Below are 16439 nucleotides of genomic sequence, written 5' to 3'. Positions count from 1 at the left end.
TAATGAAAGAATCCTACTATGTTTTTGGTATATTCGACAAGATTACATCTTTAAAATAAAGAAGATTCAATTCGTAATGCTTTGCAATCCTGTAAGAGGGAGGGACAATCGAAGTCACGCAGGAGGAGGTATTCCCTTTGTTTAGCGAAACTCTACAGAGATAAAGCACTAAATGCAAGATTAACCCCTTGTTTATGTGATAATTAGGGAATATATATCTATTCTCTCAAAGATTAGTCTTATATATTCAAAAAGAATTTCTCATTTATTCTAAATAACACTTAACACTGTTTATAGAATAATTTCTCACCATTACAATCACAATAATCATTTTTCAAGGCAAAAACTACATCAAAACTTTTTGAATATGCAAGTAGATAATCTCCACAAATGAAGATGAAAACATATTTTGAGCATGTTTAAAGTGGATTAAACTATAATAATAAAAGACACAACAAAAATCTTGATACAATAATAGCTCAAATAATTATATTTAACAAAAATCTATTAAAAATTACTATAAAATTATAAAATGAAATTAACATTAATAAATAATCAATTAATTTATATAAAATCCCAATTTAACAATGAATAATTACTTAATTCTTTAAGTTCCACTTCAAATAAAGCATTGACACATCAGCTAGAGAAGGGTGCATTATTTTTTTAGGAGTAAGAGAAGGGTGCATTATTGTTTCAGAGTTCTATGTCCGTCGCATCAATATTTTATTTGATGTGCCCAATTACTTTTCCAAAGTAAAACTATTATTCAGCTTAAATAATAGAATGTATAATATTTCAAATTCTATAAAATGTATAATATTTCAAATTCTTTCAAAATCCGTTTTACTAAAACACAAATATATGGCTGTCGATGACATGATCGGACGGTAGATATTCTATCCCGCCTTTAAATTCAAATCTTCTTGGTAGTTTGGCACCATTGCGCGTATCCCTCTCAACGAGCTCAGTAGCTCGCATATGAACAATCATGGTTTGCAATCACATAAACATTGCCCCAGAATCAATCCATGAGCCACCAGATCTCTCTCTGCACGACTTCCAACAATTCATCTGCGTTTCTTCGTGGTCAAAACGATTTCTTTGTTTCTTGATACAGTTCATCTGTGTTTCTTTGTTTTCTTTAGCACCGGCTGAAGGGGATAACTTTTGCCACATTCCGGGGTCATCTCTGTTCATTATAGAAGGAGGTCTTGTAACCTGCTCCAAACTGCCAGTTTCTCTCTTTGAAATTTTGTATTGAAAACCAGTGCTGGGTCGAAGGTTTACTCATATGAAGGATGCAGAAAATGAGAGTCCTTTAGTGAGTCCATGAAAAAGGCTTGGCGAAGATTTGGGGCAAAATGATACCTGCAGCAGAGCCAACAAAGTTCCAAAATTAGAGCCAACCTCACCAATTAAAATCTGCAAACAACCTGGAATCCTATCTTTAGGACGAGATTGTTTGAAGCACCCCGAAAACTCAAGTATGTTATTACTATGCTACCTTTCTATAGACTGGAATTATTTCTTTTATTGTTGCAATATCCGTGATATAGTCCTGGTTCAAGCAATTGAAAGATAGACTTGATTTTTCTTCTAGTTGATTATGAGACTCTGTACTCAAGGTCATAAGAAAAAAAAAATCCAAAACTTTTTAGCTAGTGAAGTATAAGTTCCTGAAAGTTAAATAGTAACTATCTCTATCCAATTACCCACTGTGTAGGCAGGCATATCATTGATTTTAGCAAGCCTTAGCATTTTCCTGTCTACCTGGATAAGGAAGCAAAATACAAACGAATAACTATCTTATCCCTGGTTGAACAGGACAGGTAAAAACCATTGTTTCCTTAAATTAGTTTCATCTTTTACCCCTATAATAAGTTATTGTGTCAGGTTTCTGAACTCTTCCCTGACACACATGAAAGTCACATGCAGTTTCAACAATGGTATTGATAAATTATAACAAATTCTTGTACAAGAACATTCTTATAGTCGTTGCCTCTCAATGCCAAGCAGATGTTGCAATGAGAATTTTGTCCAACCATCCAAAATAGTAAATACATAGCTCCTCCTTCTTCCTTAGTCTTATAGCTATTGCAATATGATTAACAGAGCAAAGATTTAACCGTGTCCTTAACATTAGCACTAAGATGATATACACTAAATCCTGCCATCGTCACTCTAGCTCTCCATTTTCCTGTAACTTCATACCTCTCAATCCTTTCTTCTCCCTCACAAGCAATTATGTTCACTGTGTCTCAGGCAAGGCATTGTTTTTCAACATTCATACGATTTCTGCTATCCCTTTTAAGTGTAGCATCTAGCGACTCAAACACTGATGAGTAATAGTTTAATGCTTCCATGGACTGGGGGATGAAAGGTGTATTATTAGTGTTAACCTCTTGTTTTATGATCAGAAAGTAGAATGTCATGCTTGGAGGCCTTTTTTAACATATTGTTATTCGGTAACCATAAACTGCTATTCACAAAAACCAGGTATCATAATTTCTTTAATTTCAACTTGTTTCTCTTATTGGGGACAATGAAATGTACTGTCTTGCAATCTCTCTCACATGCAAATGAGCTAGCAGGTTTTCTTGAAATACAATTAAGAAACTGCTGCAAAATTAGCAAATTAACTCCATAAGATTCCCCCACAAGACAATGTTGTTGCTTGCCCCTTGTCATAGTTAGTTGCTTGGAGTCCACAAAATACTCCCACCTCCTTTAAGAATTCAATTCATCTCCAATCATTCGCTGCTTCTGTGGGGAAGGGTGCATTCTTCTTGTTACCTCTCAAATTGTATGTAATGATAAGAGCCCTAATCCACAATGTACAACTTCAGGGAACTGTTAGGATGGTCACCACCTTCACCTCAACAACCTATCCTCTTCACTTTAGGCTGGCTCTCCTTTGGCTCAAGGGGATATACCTAATACTATTAATAAGACAAAGAAATGAGGCACAAGGTGAAGTTGAGAGAAGCCTTAGTAAAATAGAGTTTTGGAGTTTTTAGGGTTTTAGAATAAGTGATGGAAGGAGAATCAAATGGCTTATGAGGTCAAGAAGAAACTCTTCGGAGAAGTGGCTTATTTCCTTCAAGGATTAGGGGTTTGAGACTAGAGTCTAGAACCAAAAGGAAAGAGTGATCCCTCACTCAATGAAGAATAAAAATGAATATCAAGGTCTACAAGAAGGGAACTTTCAATGGAAAACCTTCACCAACAAGATCAAATATGTTTTGATAAATGTACTTAATACTTCTTACTAGGGAACCAAAGGAAAAACATAGCAAGGTGCCAAATAATCACCAAATCAACAAAGGAATAATGCAGAAGAAAAACCCTAAAACATCTCCCTTCCAAGTGGTAACTTACCCCCTAAATGGATTGATCTTGAAGTCTTGTAGAAGACGAGCATTTCATCATTAATCTGTATGCACCAAAATTCAAATAATAACCAAGAAAGAGAAGCTTCAAGAATTGAAAACAATCATCCACAAAAAAAGAATCCCTTACACCATAAATGCTCCAAGAAAGATATGTCAATTAAGTTCCAAGGAGTGAGAGCTACAAAAATCCAACCATGAGTGAAATTGAGGAAGTGCATCTCTTTACACATGAGATTGACCTCCTCATCAACAAACACATCATTGACAATAAAACCAAATAAAATTCTCAAGGGAGCTTATTTTTGTTACACTACTGCTCAAGTGAACTTATTCATTTTCCTACCCTACTGTAGCATGTACAAAATGCAGCTACTAGGTGAAGTCAGTGATCCGATGCAGCCACCTTAACATCTTGGAAGCACAATGCCCCTTCCCTCAGTGCTTAGTCATCATGGAAAACAGGGAGACATCAAACTCTGAATGGTTACAAGTTGGAATCTCTGTCAATGCCTCTCTGGGAATGAATTTGGATGCCTGCAAATGAAGTATGTCATGAAGGGGCTGTAACTTTGGACATGTTCTGCTACATGATATATCTACCCATCCCTGCAAAGGACTGTTATAATTGTTGCCAAACCATAAGGTGTTTTCTTGGCTCTTGAGCATCTCTTCCGAGAAAACAATATCCCCCTTTACTACATGTTTTTGGATTCTGGTTTTAAGACTATATGAAAAAGTACAAGACTGTTGTATTTTTGAGTCTTGCACAGATTCAGCAGTTTGCATGTCAAGGCCATATTATCAGTTCTGCACTCTTCTGTTCCCTTTGGACACAAATCACTGTTCTTTTGCAAGGCATTCCCGGAACAAATTTCAACAATGTGGTGATCCATATGACCAATTGGTGTGTTCTTCTGCCTTACAAGAGAATCAATTTTATTTTCTAAAGTATGCCAAAGAATGGCACCAATGTCATTCTCAGGGCATCTTCAAGCATGTATTCTTGAGTAGGGCATTGATACATCCTTGAAGGACTGTCCCCAAAAACTATCTGAAAAATGAATACAACATTTACTATAATAGCTACAAGTTGATACTTTCCAGGAATGGTTATTACCTTGCTCAATCTACCACATACATCTTTTTTATTGTCATTTTCTATCATGGTGTATACATTTTTTTCAACAATTTTGAAGTGTGCCCTGCCTTCAATGCAATGTTGGTTCCAGGAAGGAATATAATCACTGTCGAACTACCATGACTGCCATTTAATGATATCAGGCCTGTTTCTTCAAAATCTAGCAAGCTCTCACAAGGCAAAGGCCAGACATTAATAGAACAATGAGGTGCATTTCCATTGTCACCTCAGCAATCCTCCTTCTGCTTTTTAGTGGAATTATACCACACAGGAGGCTTCCCAATTTTCACCTAAATGATATTCTAAGTTATATGGATCAAGGTGATATATCAGATGAATCAAAGCTAAGTAAAGGTACTTTCAATGGACAAGGGCACAATTGTCTATGTGTAGGAGCAGTGTACCATATACAAAGCCCTAGAGAGGTACTTGTGACCTAGGGTTACATCGTGTAGATCAACAAAGGGATGCCTAGGTATACAAATACCAAGAAAAGGTTTGCAAATAAGAAAAGGCAAACCTTCGATTTAAGACCCAAGTTGAAGCCTTAGCCAAAGTTAGGATTTAGCTAGGGCACAAATTGCCTAGGGTAGACTGTTGGGGAAAATTCAAGCATGAAGAGAGCTAGATTTTGAGTGCCAAGGATCAATCAAGTTTAACTCAAGCTACTAAAGCCTCAATGTCTATCCAATAGGAGACCCTTGTTGAATTTGACCCTATGCCCTAGCCCTAGCGGCCTGCTTTAAAGGACTTCAAAAAATAGAAGAGGAGATAAGATGAAAGTTTTTATGATTTTTGATCACCAAAAGGATTCCTAGTGCCTTTTCCTACCTGGGTGATGTAGTCTATAGGGCTAAATTTAAGATAAATTAAATTTATGCTTGGAGTAAGAGGGAAAACCCTAGTTTTCACTTGATAAACCCTAGCTATCTTTTTAATGGGGGGGAAATTAAATAAATGAAAGCTCTCTAGGAGGTCCTTTATGGTATTCAAGGTTTAGCATGCAATAATCAAGCAAGATTTCCATATAAGATATGCATGTAGAGATGGAATAAGAAAAACCCTAGCATAATTTTATCACATGAAAAACAATAAAAATCTGCAATTACACTTAAATTCTTCCAAGAAATAGCCTTCTTTCAATCCCAAAAAGACACCTCCAAGACACAAATCATTCGCCAATAGCAATGGGTCCAAAAAGATCACATCTCCACAAGTAGCGAGTTGCATCTAGGCTAAGTAGAGCTTTATAAAAGAGGTTGAAATCCACAAGTGATGATGATAAACAAGGGAGTGATCCTCTATTTATATGAGGTCAATCACTTCCATTAGTTTTCCTAAAAGCCTTATAAGAAACTTAATTCTGAGTGGGCTTGAAGTAAATGGGCTACCAAGCCAACTCAATAGTTCAATACAAAAAAATAAGCCACTAATGCTCGCATGCATGGGTTGAAACTCTTCCCAAGCATGATGTTATGCCCTTTTAGGGGTAATAAAGCTCCAAAAATACAAAACAAGGGCTAGATGCATCTCCAACCATCATAATCAATCATGAATTGAGGTTGAGTCATCAAATCAAGCCTTAAAACATCTCCCTTTATTTTCCTCCCTTCCTATGGATTATAATTGATAATCTAATATTTTTTAACTTCATTTGATTCTCTGAAGTTGATTCCCTTCCTCCATTTTCATTAAAATCATCATGTTATAAGGCAAAAGGGCATACCTTTATATGAAATTTTGCCAGCAAAGAGTCCAAAATTAAATTTTGGACAATTAAATTTTCATGCAACTAAGCAACATTGCTTTTTAACAATACTCTTGGTTCAACATTTTTTGACAATGGTCTTGGTTCAGTACTTTCTTACGAGCAGATCCCTCTCCATTCCTTCAAGCAAGAGTGGTCTCCTTGGAAAAACAATAAATCTGACCATTTCAATTTTTTCATAATGTAATACCTTGTACCGGATATCTTTGGTTTATGCCTTCTAAAATCTTGGATACCTCATCAATTTTTCCCTTAGAGAAACACTGTTTTACAGAGTCAAAAAGTTAGTTTCACAACCTCTTCTAATTATTTTGCCTTCTAATTGTAATGATTTTTCCACTTCACTGGTCTGAAATAGAGCAGACATTACTTTTGTGTATACTTTAACATGTACAGAGGATTTACAATCTATCACTTCTTCAAGAACTTTTTATGCCTCAATTTTTTTTCCTACCTCTCCAAGATGATGCATGCCATAGATAAAACTTGCATGACTTGGAACAACACGTTCCCTAAGCATTTTGTTCAGTATCTGGGCAGCGGCTTGAACTTTCTTTGATTTGCAGTAAGCTTTGATGAGTGAATAGTACAGAGCATCCTCCTACAACATGGCATAGAGAAAAATATGCTTAACAGAAGTAGTCATTCACATCAATAGCAGGAAAACCATCCTGATGTGTTTCCAACAAAACATTATCTTGTGATACCCTACACACCACCATATTGGGTAAAAATGTAAAACTAGCATGTGTACCCCCAATGCCAACATTTTTTTCAAGAAGTTCCAAACCATAGCAGACAAGACTCTAGATACTAAAATGACAAGAAAAGTTTACAAAACTTTGAGAATTGTCAAGCCTGTTTCAGACTCTCAGATATCTAGTGGGCTATGCCTATCCATGAATGCACGTGAGATACCAATAATATACAAGAAGGCAATGAAACAATCACAAAAGCACCTACACTCAAAATTCCATTCTGGAAACAAGGAAAAGACCCACTAAGGATACCAAGGGGTGCAAAATTCTAGATGTGAGGAATAGCAGTTACTGAGGAATACGGTTCATCTATTATTACTGTTATAGATAATGCATTTACCAGATTGACTCAAGGTCTATTTCCTATTGTCATGGAACACTGTGTTTTGATGATGGCTTTTGGTCTTGTTCCCATGGAACTGTAGTTGCATCTGGCTTAATCAATATGAAAGGGCTGCCCTGTGCGCGATTAGGAAGAAGTTTCCTTTCTTTCTCCTCTGGGTTATGTTTCAAAATTATAACCATCAACTATCGGCATGTTGAAGGGATCACACACCTTTAAAGCAAAGCCCATTTTTCTGCAGGATTGTCCATAGGCATTGTTGCAGGTAACACCCCTTCATACAGAAGCCAGTTTTCCACAGAAGAATGGTGGCTGTTCAGTGACTCAGGGCCTCTCTGTGCAGTCACAAGTAGTATCAGCATTATAACATATCCTTTCAGAATTCAAGTATATCTTCTCACTGGAAAGCAAAACAACCTCACTTCAGAAACAACAAACAGTGTAGATTAGGGTGAAATTTGTGATCTATGATCTTCCTGATATATGTCATTCCCTTTCTAATCTTGATGACATTTTACAGGTCTGTATGAGCAGAAAGAATTCTCTCAGTGCTTAATCATTTTGAATTTTTATGGCTTCTCATGTTGGTCCCCATGTGAGTATCAGTTAATACTGCTGTCAAATTGTATAAAACAGATAGACAGGAGGACTGAACACAGAAGGTCTACATAAACCAGTTTTGCAGTGCTTCCTTTTGCTATTCATAAACAACTTGCACTATGGGAATGTACTACCTGCAAGGTTGCGTTGTTTGTTTCATGAAAGGCTGGCCGCTAAATGGAATTGGGAGCCCAGTTGTTTACTTTCCAAGTTAGTCATTCCTATTAGATTTACTTTGGCTAAATATCGTAAGTTAACACCCCATCTTTTGTGTCATATGAAGTTGAAGTTGAATCTTTAGAGTAACAATATTCTCCAAGCTTGTTTCTTTTGTTCAGCAAAATAGATTTCTAAGTTTATTGTTCTTTGTGTCACTGGCCCATAGTAAGGTTGCTTATTTAAATAATTTATTCAAATTATCATTTCTGTTATTAAACAAAAAATATTGTATAGCCCAGAATTGGGCCCACTGGAGTTCATTCCCCTGTTAGGTCAACATAAAACCTTTGTTGCATAGATCAATGGGCCATGCAACATTGGGCATATCATTTTTTAAATTTCAATAAAAAAAAATTATTTGAAAATTAAATTTTTAATATAGTTTTTTTATGAAGAACCCAAAGAACCCGAAGAACCCAAAGAACCCAACCCGAAGAACCCGAAGAACCCAAGAACCCAAGCACACGAAGAACCCGAAGAACCCGAAGAACCGAAGAACCGAAGAACCCGAAGAACCCAAGAACCCGTTAAAGGAAAAGAACCCAATTTTTTTTTTTGAAGAACCCGGTTCTTCTGGGTTCGTCTGGGAAGAACCCGTACCCGAATCCGGTACTTGGGTGCGGGAACCCGGGACGGGTTCGAGAACCCTACCCCCGGGTGCGGGTACCCATGCAACACAGATTTTCATGGATATAACTTAATATAACTTTCTTATGTAGAAAACATGGCTTATCTTAGGCTTAACCATGCATATAAAATACCACCTATCATCTTCATTGAAAAAAGAATGGTGTCTTTGTTCATAAATATCAGTGATTAATCATAGGAATGGCTATTATTCTCTATCAAACAAAATCAAGGACTAAGTAATGAAGATCTTGGTCGACAACAAAACTTATGATTATTAACTTCACATTAAAATTCACTTCATCTCTGCCACCTTCAAGGAAATCTTTGTTATCCATCACCATATTGATGTTGTGACTTGGTCCTTGAAAAACATTCAGCATGTTTGATTCATGGAAACCTTCAAGTTAGACAGTATATGTCATGCTAACTTGCAAGAGATTGGTGTGAGGTACATTGAGGCTTGCAGGGCCTGCCCTACAGTTTGCCCTCATGAAAGCATAGAAGTAGATTATAACTAGTTTCTTAGGAAACCATGAATCCTTTCTAGCCTTGACAACACCGTGACCAACAAGATATACAACTCCTGATAATTCAGAACACTTCCATAGTTCCAAATGTACATCACAAGAAGGAAGCAGGTGGCAAAAACCATTTATCCAACCATTTTCCCCCACTTTCATCAAAACTGCAGTAAAATAAATTAGCTCAGTTGATCCAAATAGAACAGGAAATCCAATCGCAAGGAATATATTTTTTGCCCATATAAGAACCATGACAAGAGTCACTAGGCTTGTAGTCACCATAATCATCTCTACCTTTGCAATGCCATATGCATTTGATATCTCGACCGTTCTCTTAAAACAATCACATACCAAGACACACATTATCATTAGAACCCAGTTGATGACAAGAATGTAGATCTGACCCATGAACCGTCGGGATGTGTGAATTATTTTCAATCTGGGAAAGCATCCTAGGGCCATGGACATTTTAATAGATGAAATTTTTGTTGAGATCATTGCCTGGCTTGCAATCATGGCAACAACACTAGCTATCACGAAGACTGGCCAGATAAAACCATCTGGAATTGAAGCAGAGAATACGTTCTCCACCACAGAGGGATGCTTCATAAGATATGCAACTTGATCCATGTAAACCAATAGTAGGCATGGGAATACTACACATGTGAAGGCTATCTGGATGGATCTTACTGAGAAGTGACCCAAATCAGCAAACATAGCTTCAGCTCCTATTATGCATAACATGCAACCTCCTAGGGACATCCATGCTTTGATAGTGTTCCTCTTGAACAAGTAATAGATATAAACAGGATTGAATGCCCTTAAAATTGTCATGTCATGTTAAATAATATTGTAAAGTAAAATAGAACCAATAGATAAAAACCATATCATGAGTGCCAGAGAAAATGTCATGCCTACTTTGCTTGTACCAAACTGTTTTATGCTGAACAAGATCACCAAGAATATGATTGAGACAATGACCACTGTGTCTTCCGTAAAGCTAGATATTTCATCTTGCATGCCACTAACAACAGACATGACTGATATTGCAGGTGTAAGTATGCCATCCCCAATTACCATGGAAGTACCCATGAGAAACAAGAGTAGCAGTAGGGTCTTCAATTTTGTACTTCTCTAAAGGCTTTCTTTGATTCGTAATCATCTTTCCAGTTTCGGGGTGGGCAACTTGAGCTTGAAACTGGAATTTTTTTCATCTGATGATTGCTAGTTGGGGAGCAGATTGACCTTCGCATATGTGCAAATCAAAGAGTACAAGGAAAATGTCCCCCTTTCACCATTGTCATTGGCTTTGAGCATAATGAACACCTATTTAGCCAAAGGGATGAGGGCTATTGTGTACATCACTAAAGCTAATGCACCCAAAACATCTTCCTCTCCTTTGGTACGAGCTTGGATGAATACACTAGTGAAAACATACAAGGAGTTGGTACCCATATCTCCATAGACCACTCCAAGTGTTTGGAATGCCAAGTCGAGCGTCCGTCCTAATGAAAGGTCCTTATCATGGCCCTTATGAACACCAGGCACGTCCATGGCCTCCACATCAAAGGAATCCACTCACTTGGTCTTCAGAACGAGCCCACGCCTCATTTTGTGTCATGTCTGATCATCGTCAACAAACCACCTTGGGGATTACCCTTCCATTTCACTGCCATCAACCGACCTGGACTCTGATGACAACAAAGACATTGAGCCCTCACTCATCCCATCCCTGTCTTTCTCATCCTAGAAATTGATATGATAATGGGGTTGACAATGACAAGAATGATACACAAAAGAGAAATCAATAAAAACTTAGGAGAATCCCCACAACTGTTTATAAAAAAAGCACAAGTTTATCATCCAAAGAAGCAATTTCTGCATTCAAAGACCACAATCCTCAATCTCATAATTTTATCATCCATAGAAACAACTCCTGCATTCAAATCCCATAATCCAGAAAAAGAAAGAGCTCAATCTCTTCGACCCACATCGTAACATCGCATCCCACATCCAGATTTCCATTGAAATCTTGAAAATCCTCATACCCAAATGATTTTTTGCAGTGACTTCTATGAATACATTACCATCCTTCGATCAGAGCGTTTTTGTTAAAGAAGAAACATATTATATATCTTCAAGGAGAAACATATAATGCCGTAATGCAAAGTTCTAAAAGGTATGTGATCCTTAGGCTTATTGGAGAGTATATAAAAAATTTCACACCTTTTTATGAGATATGGGAGGAAAACATGTTAAAGATTTTTAATAAATATAAAATTTCCAAAATGATGCTAGTTACGTGTGATTCTTTTTTCATTGTTTGTGATTATGAAAAATGAAACTCAATGTTTTTTCATTAGTGCACACATATTTAATTATATAATTGCATATAGAAAAATCATTCCAGAGCCGATAACAATAAAAGTGAAGAATTTATGGTCCAACGTTATATTTAAGGGAGATGTTTAAGGATGACGTTTGAATTTTGTTTTTCATTTTAAGACATTTGGAGCAAATATTAGGAAGGACTTTGAGAGAGGATTGTCCTTGATTTTCTAAAATGGAGTTGTTCCTTTCCAGCCATATGCCCCAAGTGACCATCAAAGGGAGAGCTCATAAGTTTTTTGGATGTTTTCTTTATAGCCATTTTTTTACACATATCCATAGAGTCCCCATGCCATTGATGTGAATTACTTGTTCGTTTTTTTTTAACCAAAATTTTTAACCAAACAAGAAAAATTAAAAAAATGCCTCAAGATCAAAGACTGAAACAAAGACCTATTGACATACATTTTAAAGTATGGAAAGAACTTGTAAAATCATATGAGAAGTTGGATGCACAAAGAAAAGCCGGCAATGAGAGCATTCAGGTATTGAATTTTTCATTAAACATTATTTAGAATGTATTAATACTTATCAGTATCTTAGACATGTATTTGTGTGAAAATAAATTGAATTGGTTTATGTTTAAGGACAAGGCATCCAAGGCGAGGTTAACCAAGACAAAAGTCACTCATCGTAGTGGCCAGAAAGGTTTAAAAGCACTGATAACAACCTTTGTAAGTATATTAAACATGTGATATTTTTTTAATAAATTTTGTACTAGAAGAAAGTCATTGTTATCTAATTTCTCCCTATTTACTGATTGATAGGAACTAAAATATGGAAGACCTCCAAATCATTTGGAAAAGGAGGTGCTGCAGCAAAAGAGATGGGTTGAATTTGTTGTTTGGATGGACTCTATGGTATGTAATCTTAGTTGGATTTCCAATATACTTTTAAACCATATTTTCATTTTATTTTTTAGTACTATTAGATATTATATCTTACCTCATTTTATGGTTAACATTGTATAACAAAAACATGCGTTGTGTTATGTAATTAATACTAACATGTAATATTGATTTTTTTTGTCAGAATGCTATAGGTAATGATGGCCAAGACGATGATCCAAATTATGTTCAACATATATCAGGAGATGACGAGGATGAGGATGAGGATGATGGTGGTGAAGGAGGAGATGATGATGATAGTTGCGGTGTTGGTGATGATGTGGATCAGAGTAATGAGGATGGTCAAGATGATCATGAGGATGATCTTGGTGGTGGTAGCTAGGCATGCACATGCATTGTTTTTTATGAAGAAATTATTGTGTAGAATGACATTGTTATGTTTAGATGGGTGTTGTGAATTTACCCTATATCAATGAGACATTTTGATTTTGTAATCAACGATGAGTTTGATTTATGTATGTTGTTAATTTATCGTAGAATAACGATATTCATGAAATATTTTGATTTGTTAATCATATTTGAATTTTACTTGTTTTGATTAAAAATAATACTGATTTTATTAGTATTATGTTGCTATTTTATACATGTTTTGAAAATTGTTAATGACACATTGTTATTTTTTTCGATGGATGTTGTCAATTTCTCTTAAATTTCTTTACAAATGATTTTGAATTGTGATATCTACTTTAATGATATTTAGAAACTATCATATATTTCACTATGAATCTATAAAGGGGGTCATATATGTAAAGAAAAATATACTCTATATAAGAAGTCAAATGCGGATGTAACCATGGATGCAAAATTGAAAGTAAAATTGGGTGTTAAACTAGGAATTAATACAAAATGCAAACAATTGACATACAAAGTGTTTTAAATTAGAAGTGAAAAATTGTGCAATAGTTGACACAAAGAAGGGAACAAAACATGGCATACAAAAGGATATCAAATTGGGCAAAAACAAGGACACATAAATGGGCACCAAATTAGATGCAAAAAAAGACAACAACTAGATGTAAAATAAGATGCAAAGTTGAGCGTTAAAAAGAAGCAAAAAACGTTACAAATTAATATGCCAAATGATGATGCAAATAATGGTGTAAATTTGGGATGCAAACTTGGGTGCAAAAAAGGAAAAAAAAAGATGTAAGAAAAGACATAAAACAAGATGCAAAATGGGGCTGAAAAAGGGTGAAACCAAGGATGCCATATTGGATGTAAAAAATGATTCCTAGTCACATGCAAATTTAGGCTCGAACTCAGACACAAAATTATATGCAAATGTGGACACAAAATGAGGCAAAAAAAGATGCAAATTTGGATGGTGAAAACGATGTAAAACTAGACACCAAAAAAATGCAAAATTGGATGAAAAAGTCGGTGTAAATAATGGTGCAACATTGGACACAAGTAGACACAAAAAAATGGTGCAAAAAGGGGCATAAAATAGCTTAAAATTGGATGCAAAACTTGGTGCAAAAACAAATACAAAAGTAGACGTAAAAAATGGCTCTAAATTGAATGTACCATTAGACACAAAATAAGATGCAAAGGTGGACACAACACATGACTCAACATAAGATGCAAATATAAATGCAAATTTGGATGCTCAAAATGATGTAACATTAGATGAAAGAGATGGTGTTAAAAATGATGCAAAATTGGATGAAACAAATGACGTAAAATATGGTGCAAAATGAGATGGGAAAAATGGAGACAAATCAAACGTAAATGTGGATGTAAAAAATGGTCCAAAAAAAGATGCAAAAATGGGCACAAAAATGGATGCAAAATTTGGTGCTAAATCAAATTCAACACATGGTGCAAAGATAGGCACCAAAGCTGGTGCAAAAATAGAAGCAAAAACTAGTGTAAGACTAGATACAAAACCTGGCGTAAGACTAGATGCAAAAACTGACACAAAATGGATGCATAAAAAGACGTTAAATTGGATTCAAAATACAGTGTAAACTTGATGCAAATGATGGTGAAAAAATGGAAGCAAAGAATGACAAAAAATAGGAAGCAAAAGAGAATGAAAAATAGATGCAAAAAATGACACAAAACTAGAAGCAAAACCTGTCATAAAATAAGATGCAAATCTTGGTTCAAAATTTGACGCAAAAAATGATGCATAGTTTGGTGTAAAAAATGATGCAAAATCTAGCGTGAAAAAGGATGCAAAATCAGGTGCAAAAAAAGGACGCTTTAAAAATTGTACAATAGAGCCAGATTTAGTGCCAGGTTGCTCATCACAATTACAAAAAAAATGCACTAAAATCTGGCGCTAAATCTGGCGCAAATCGCTGGTTTTGTTGTAGTGATGTCACCTGTGCGATCTTTGCGACCTATGCGACCTGTGACCTTTGCGAGTCGCAGAGTCGCATAGCCGCACGAGGGACTAGCGGTAATGAAGGTGACTTTGTGACTTATAAGGCCACGGAGTTGCGAGGTCACATGATAGTTGAGAACTTGGAGGTGCAACTACGCGACCTTGTGAACTATGTGACCTGCGACCTATGTGACTTGCGACCTATGCGACCTGCGACCTGCGACCTATGTAACCTTGCGACCTATGCAACATATGCAATCTTTGCGACCTATGCGACCTGCGACCTATATGACCTACGACCTATGCGACCTGCGACCTATGCAACCTACGACCTATGTGACCTGTGACCTTTGCGACCTATGCAACCTGCGACCCATGCGACCTATGTGACCTACAACCTATGTGACCTGCGACCTATGCAACCTACGACTTATGCGACTTGTGCGACCTTTGGGACCTGTGTGACTTTGCGACTTGTGCGACTTGGTTTGGCTTATGAAAGAGACATGAGTCTTTTCTAGACCTTTCTGGGGTTTCCCAGCTTCCAAATAGACTCTAAGGATGGGTGGTAGCTACAGAAAAGGTGGAGGGGCTCCAAAATTTAGAAGAGTTTGAAAATTTTGGAGGGGTTGTTGCAGTGGCTACAAAAATTGGCAATTCACTGGTAGAATTCAGCATCTCGGCCCACATCCCTACAATAGCTCGAGTCTAGATAACGATGCAAGGGAATATTGAACAATTACTATGGGTACCTGTTACCTTGACCTTTATAGATATGCCTACTCTTTGTATCTCATCCAAGTCGTGTTAGGCAGTAAACACCTAGTTAGCAGTTCACACGTGCCAATAGTCAATGATGATGCAAAGCATGAGGCAAAGGGCTTATTATAATCAAAATTTTAAAATAAGTTTCTAGTGTTGCTCCACTACCAGCAGGCCTGGATAGTACCCCGGTGGAGTCACTCCAAGAAATCACAAATGTTGCTCTACTGTTAGTGAGCCTAGACAGTACCCCGACGGAGTCGTTCCATTACCTCTCTATGCAGGAAGACTTTCTCGATCCTTTACCCTTTATTTAACTTCATTTTCTTTTATGTGTAAATTTACACTTATTACTGGGCATTCAATGCGCTAGGGCAGATGAGGGATCTCGACTTATTTTACGAGCAAGAGAGGTTGTTTATTGTTTATTTTTTGACAGAAACTAAAAGATATCTTGATTTAGGTTTGCCTTCATGTCAAGCTTTCTCATCTCATCTCCAATTAACAAGTGAACAAACAAAACAAGTCATTGAGACAGTCATGACCATGGTGAGCAAAAGGTTCAGGTTAAGGGTATAGGTCATTCAAACTAATTAGGGTTCCCCACGAGCAATCTATTCTTATCTTCCTTGTAAGTAAATTAGACTCGTAGGAAAGATATCCAGGAGGCAACTTTG

General features: G+C 36.4%; 1 long non-coding RNA gene across 1 annotated transcript; it reads left to right on the top strand.

Annotated features, from left to right (window-relative positions):
• Positions 1 to 1260: 1260 nt before the first annotated feature.
• Positions 1261 to 13106, top strand: LOC149231713 (uncharacterized). Its single transcript, XR_016247473.1, has 4 exons — positions 1261 to 1487; positions 12348 to 12434; positions 12528 to 12620; positions 12793 to 13106. It is a non-coding gene; the product is annotated as an uncharacterized LOC149231713 (long non-coding RNA).
• The last annotated feature ends 3333 nt before the right edge of the window (positions 13107 to 16439 follow it).

Source organism: Pinus tabuliformis, chromosome J, assembly GCF_031772625.1.
Source record: "Pinus tabuliformis cultivar Carrire ecotype Pingquan chromosome J, CPIR1, whole genome shotgun sequence".
NCBI classification, from domain to species: domain Eukaryota; kingdom Viridiplantae; phylum Streptophyta; class Pinopsida; order Pinales; family Pinaceae; genus Pinus; species Pinus tabuliformis.
The sequence above is the reverse complement of the archived record's forward strand: the minus strand, read 5'-3'. Positions and strand labels throughout refer to the sequence as shown.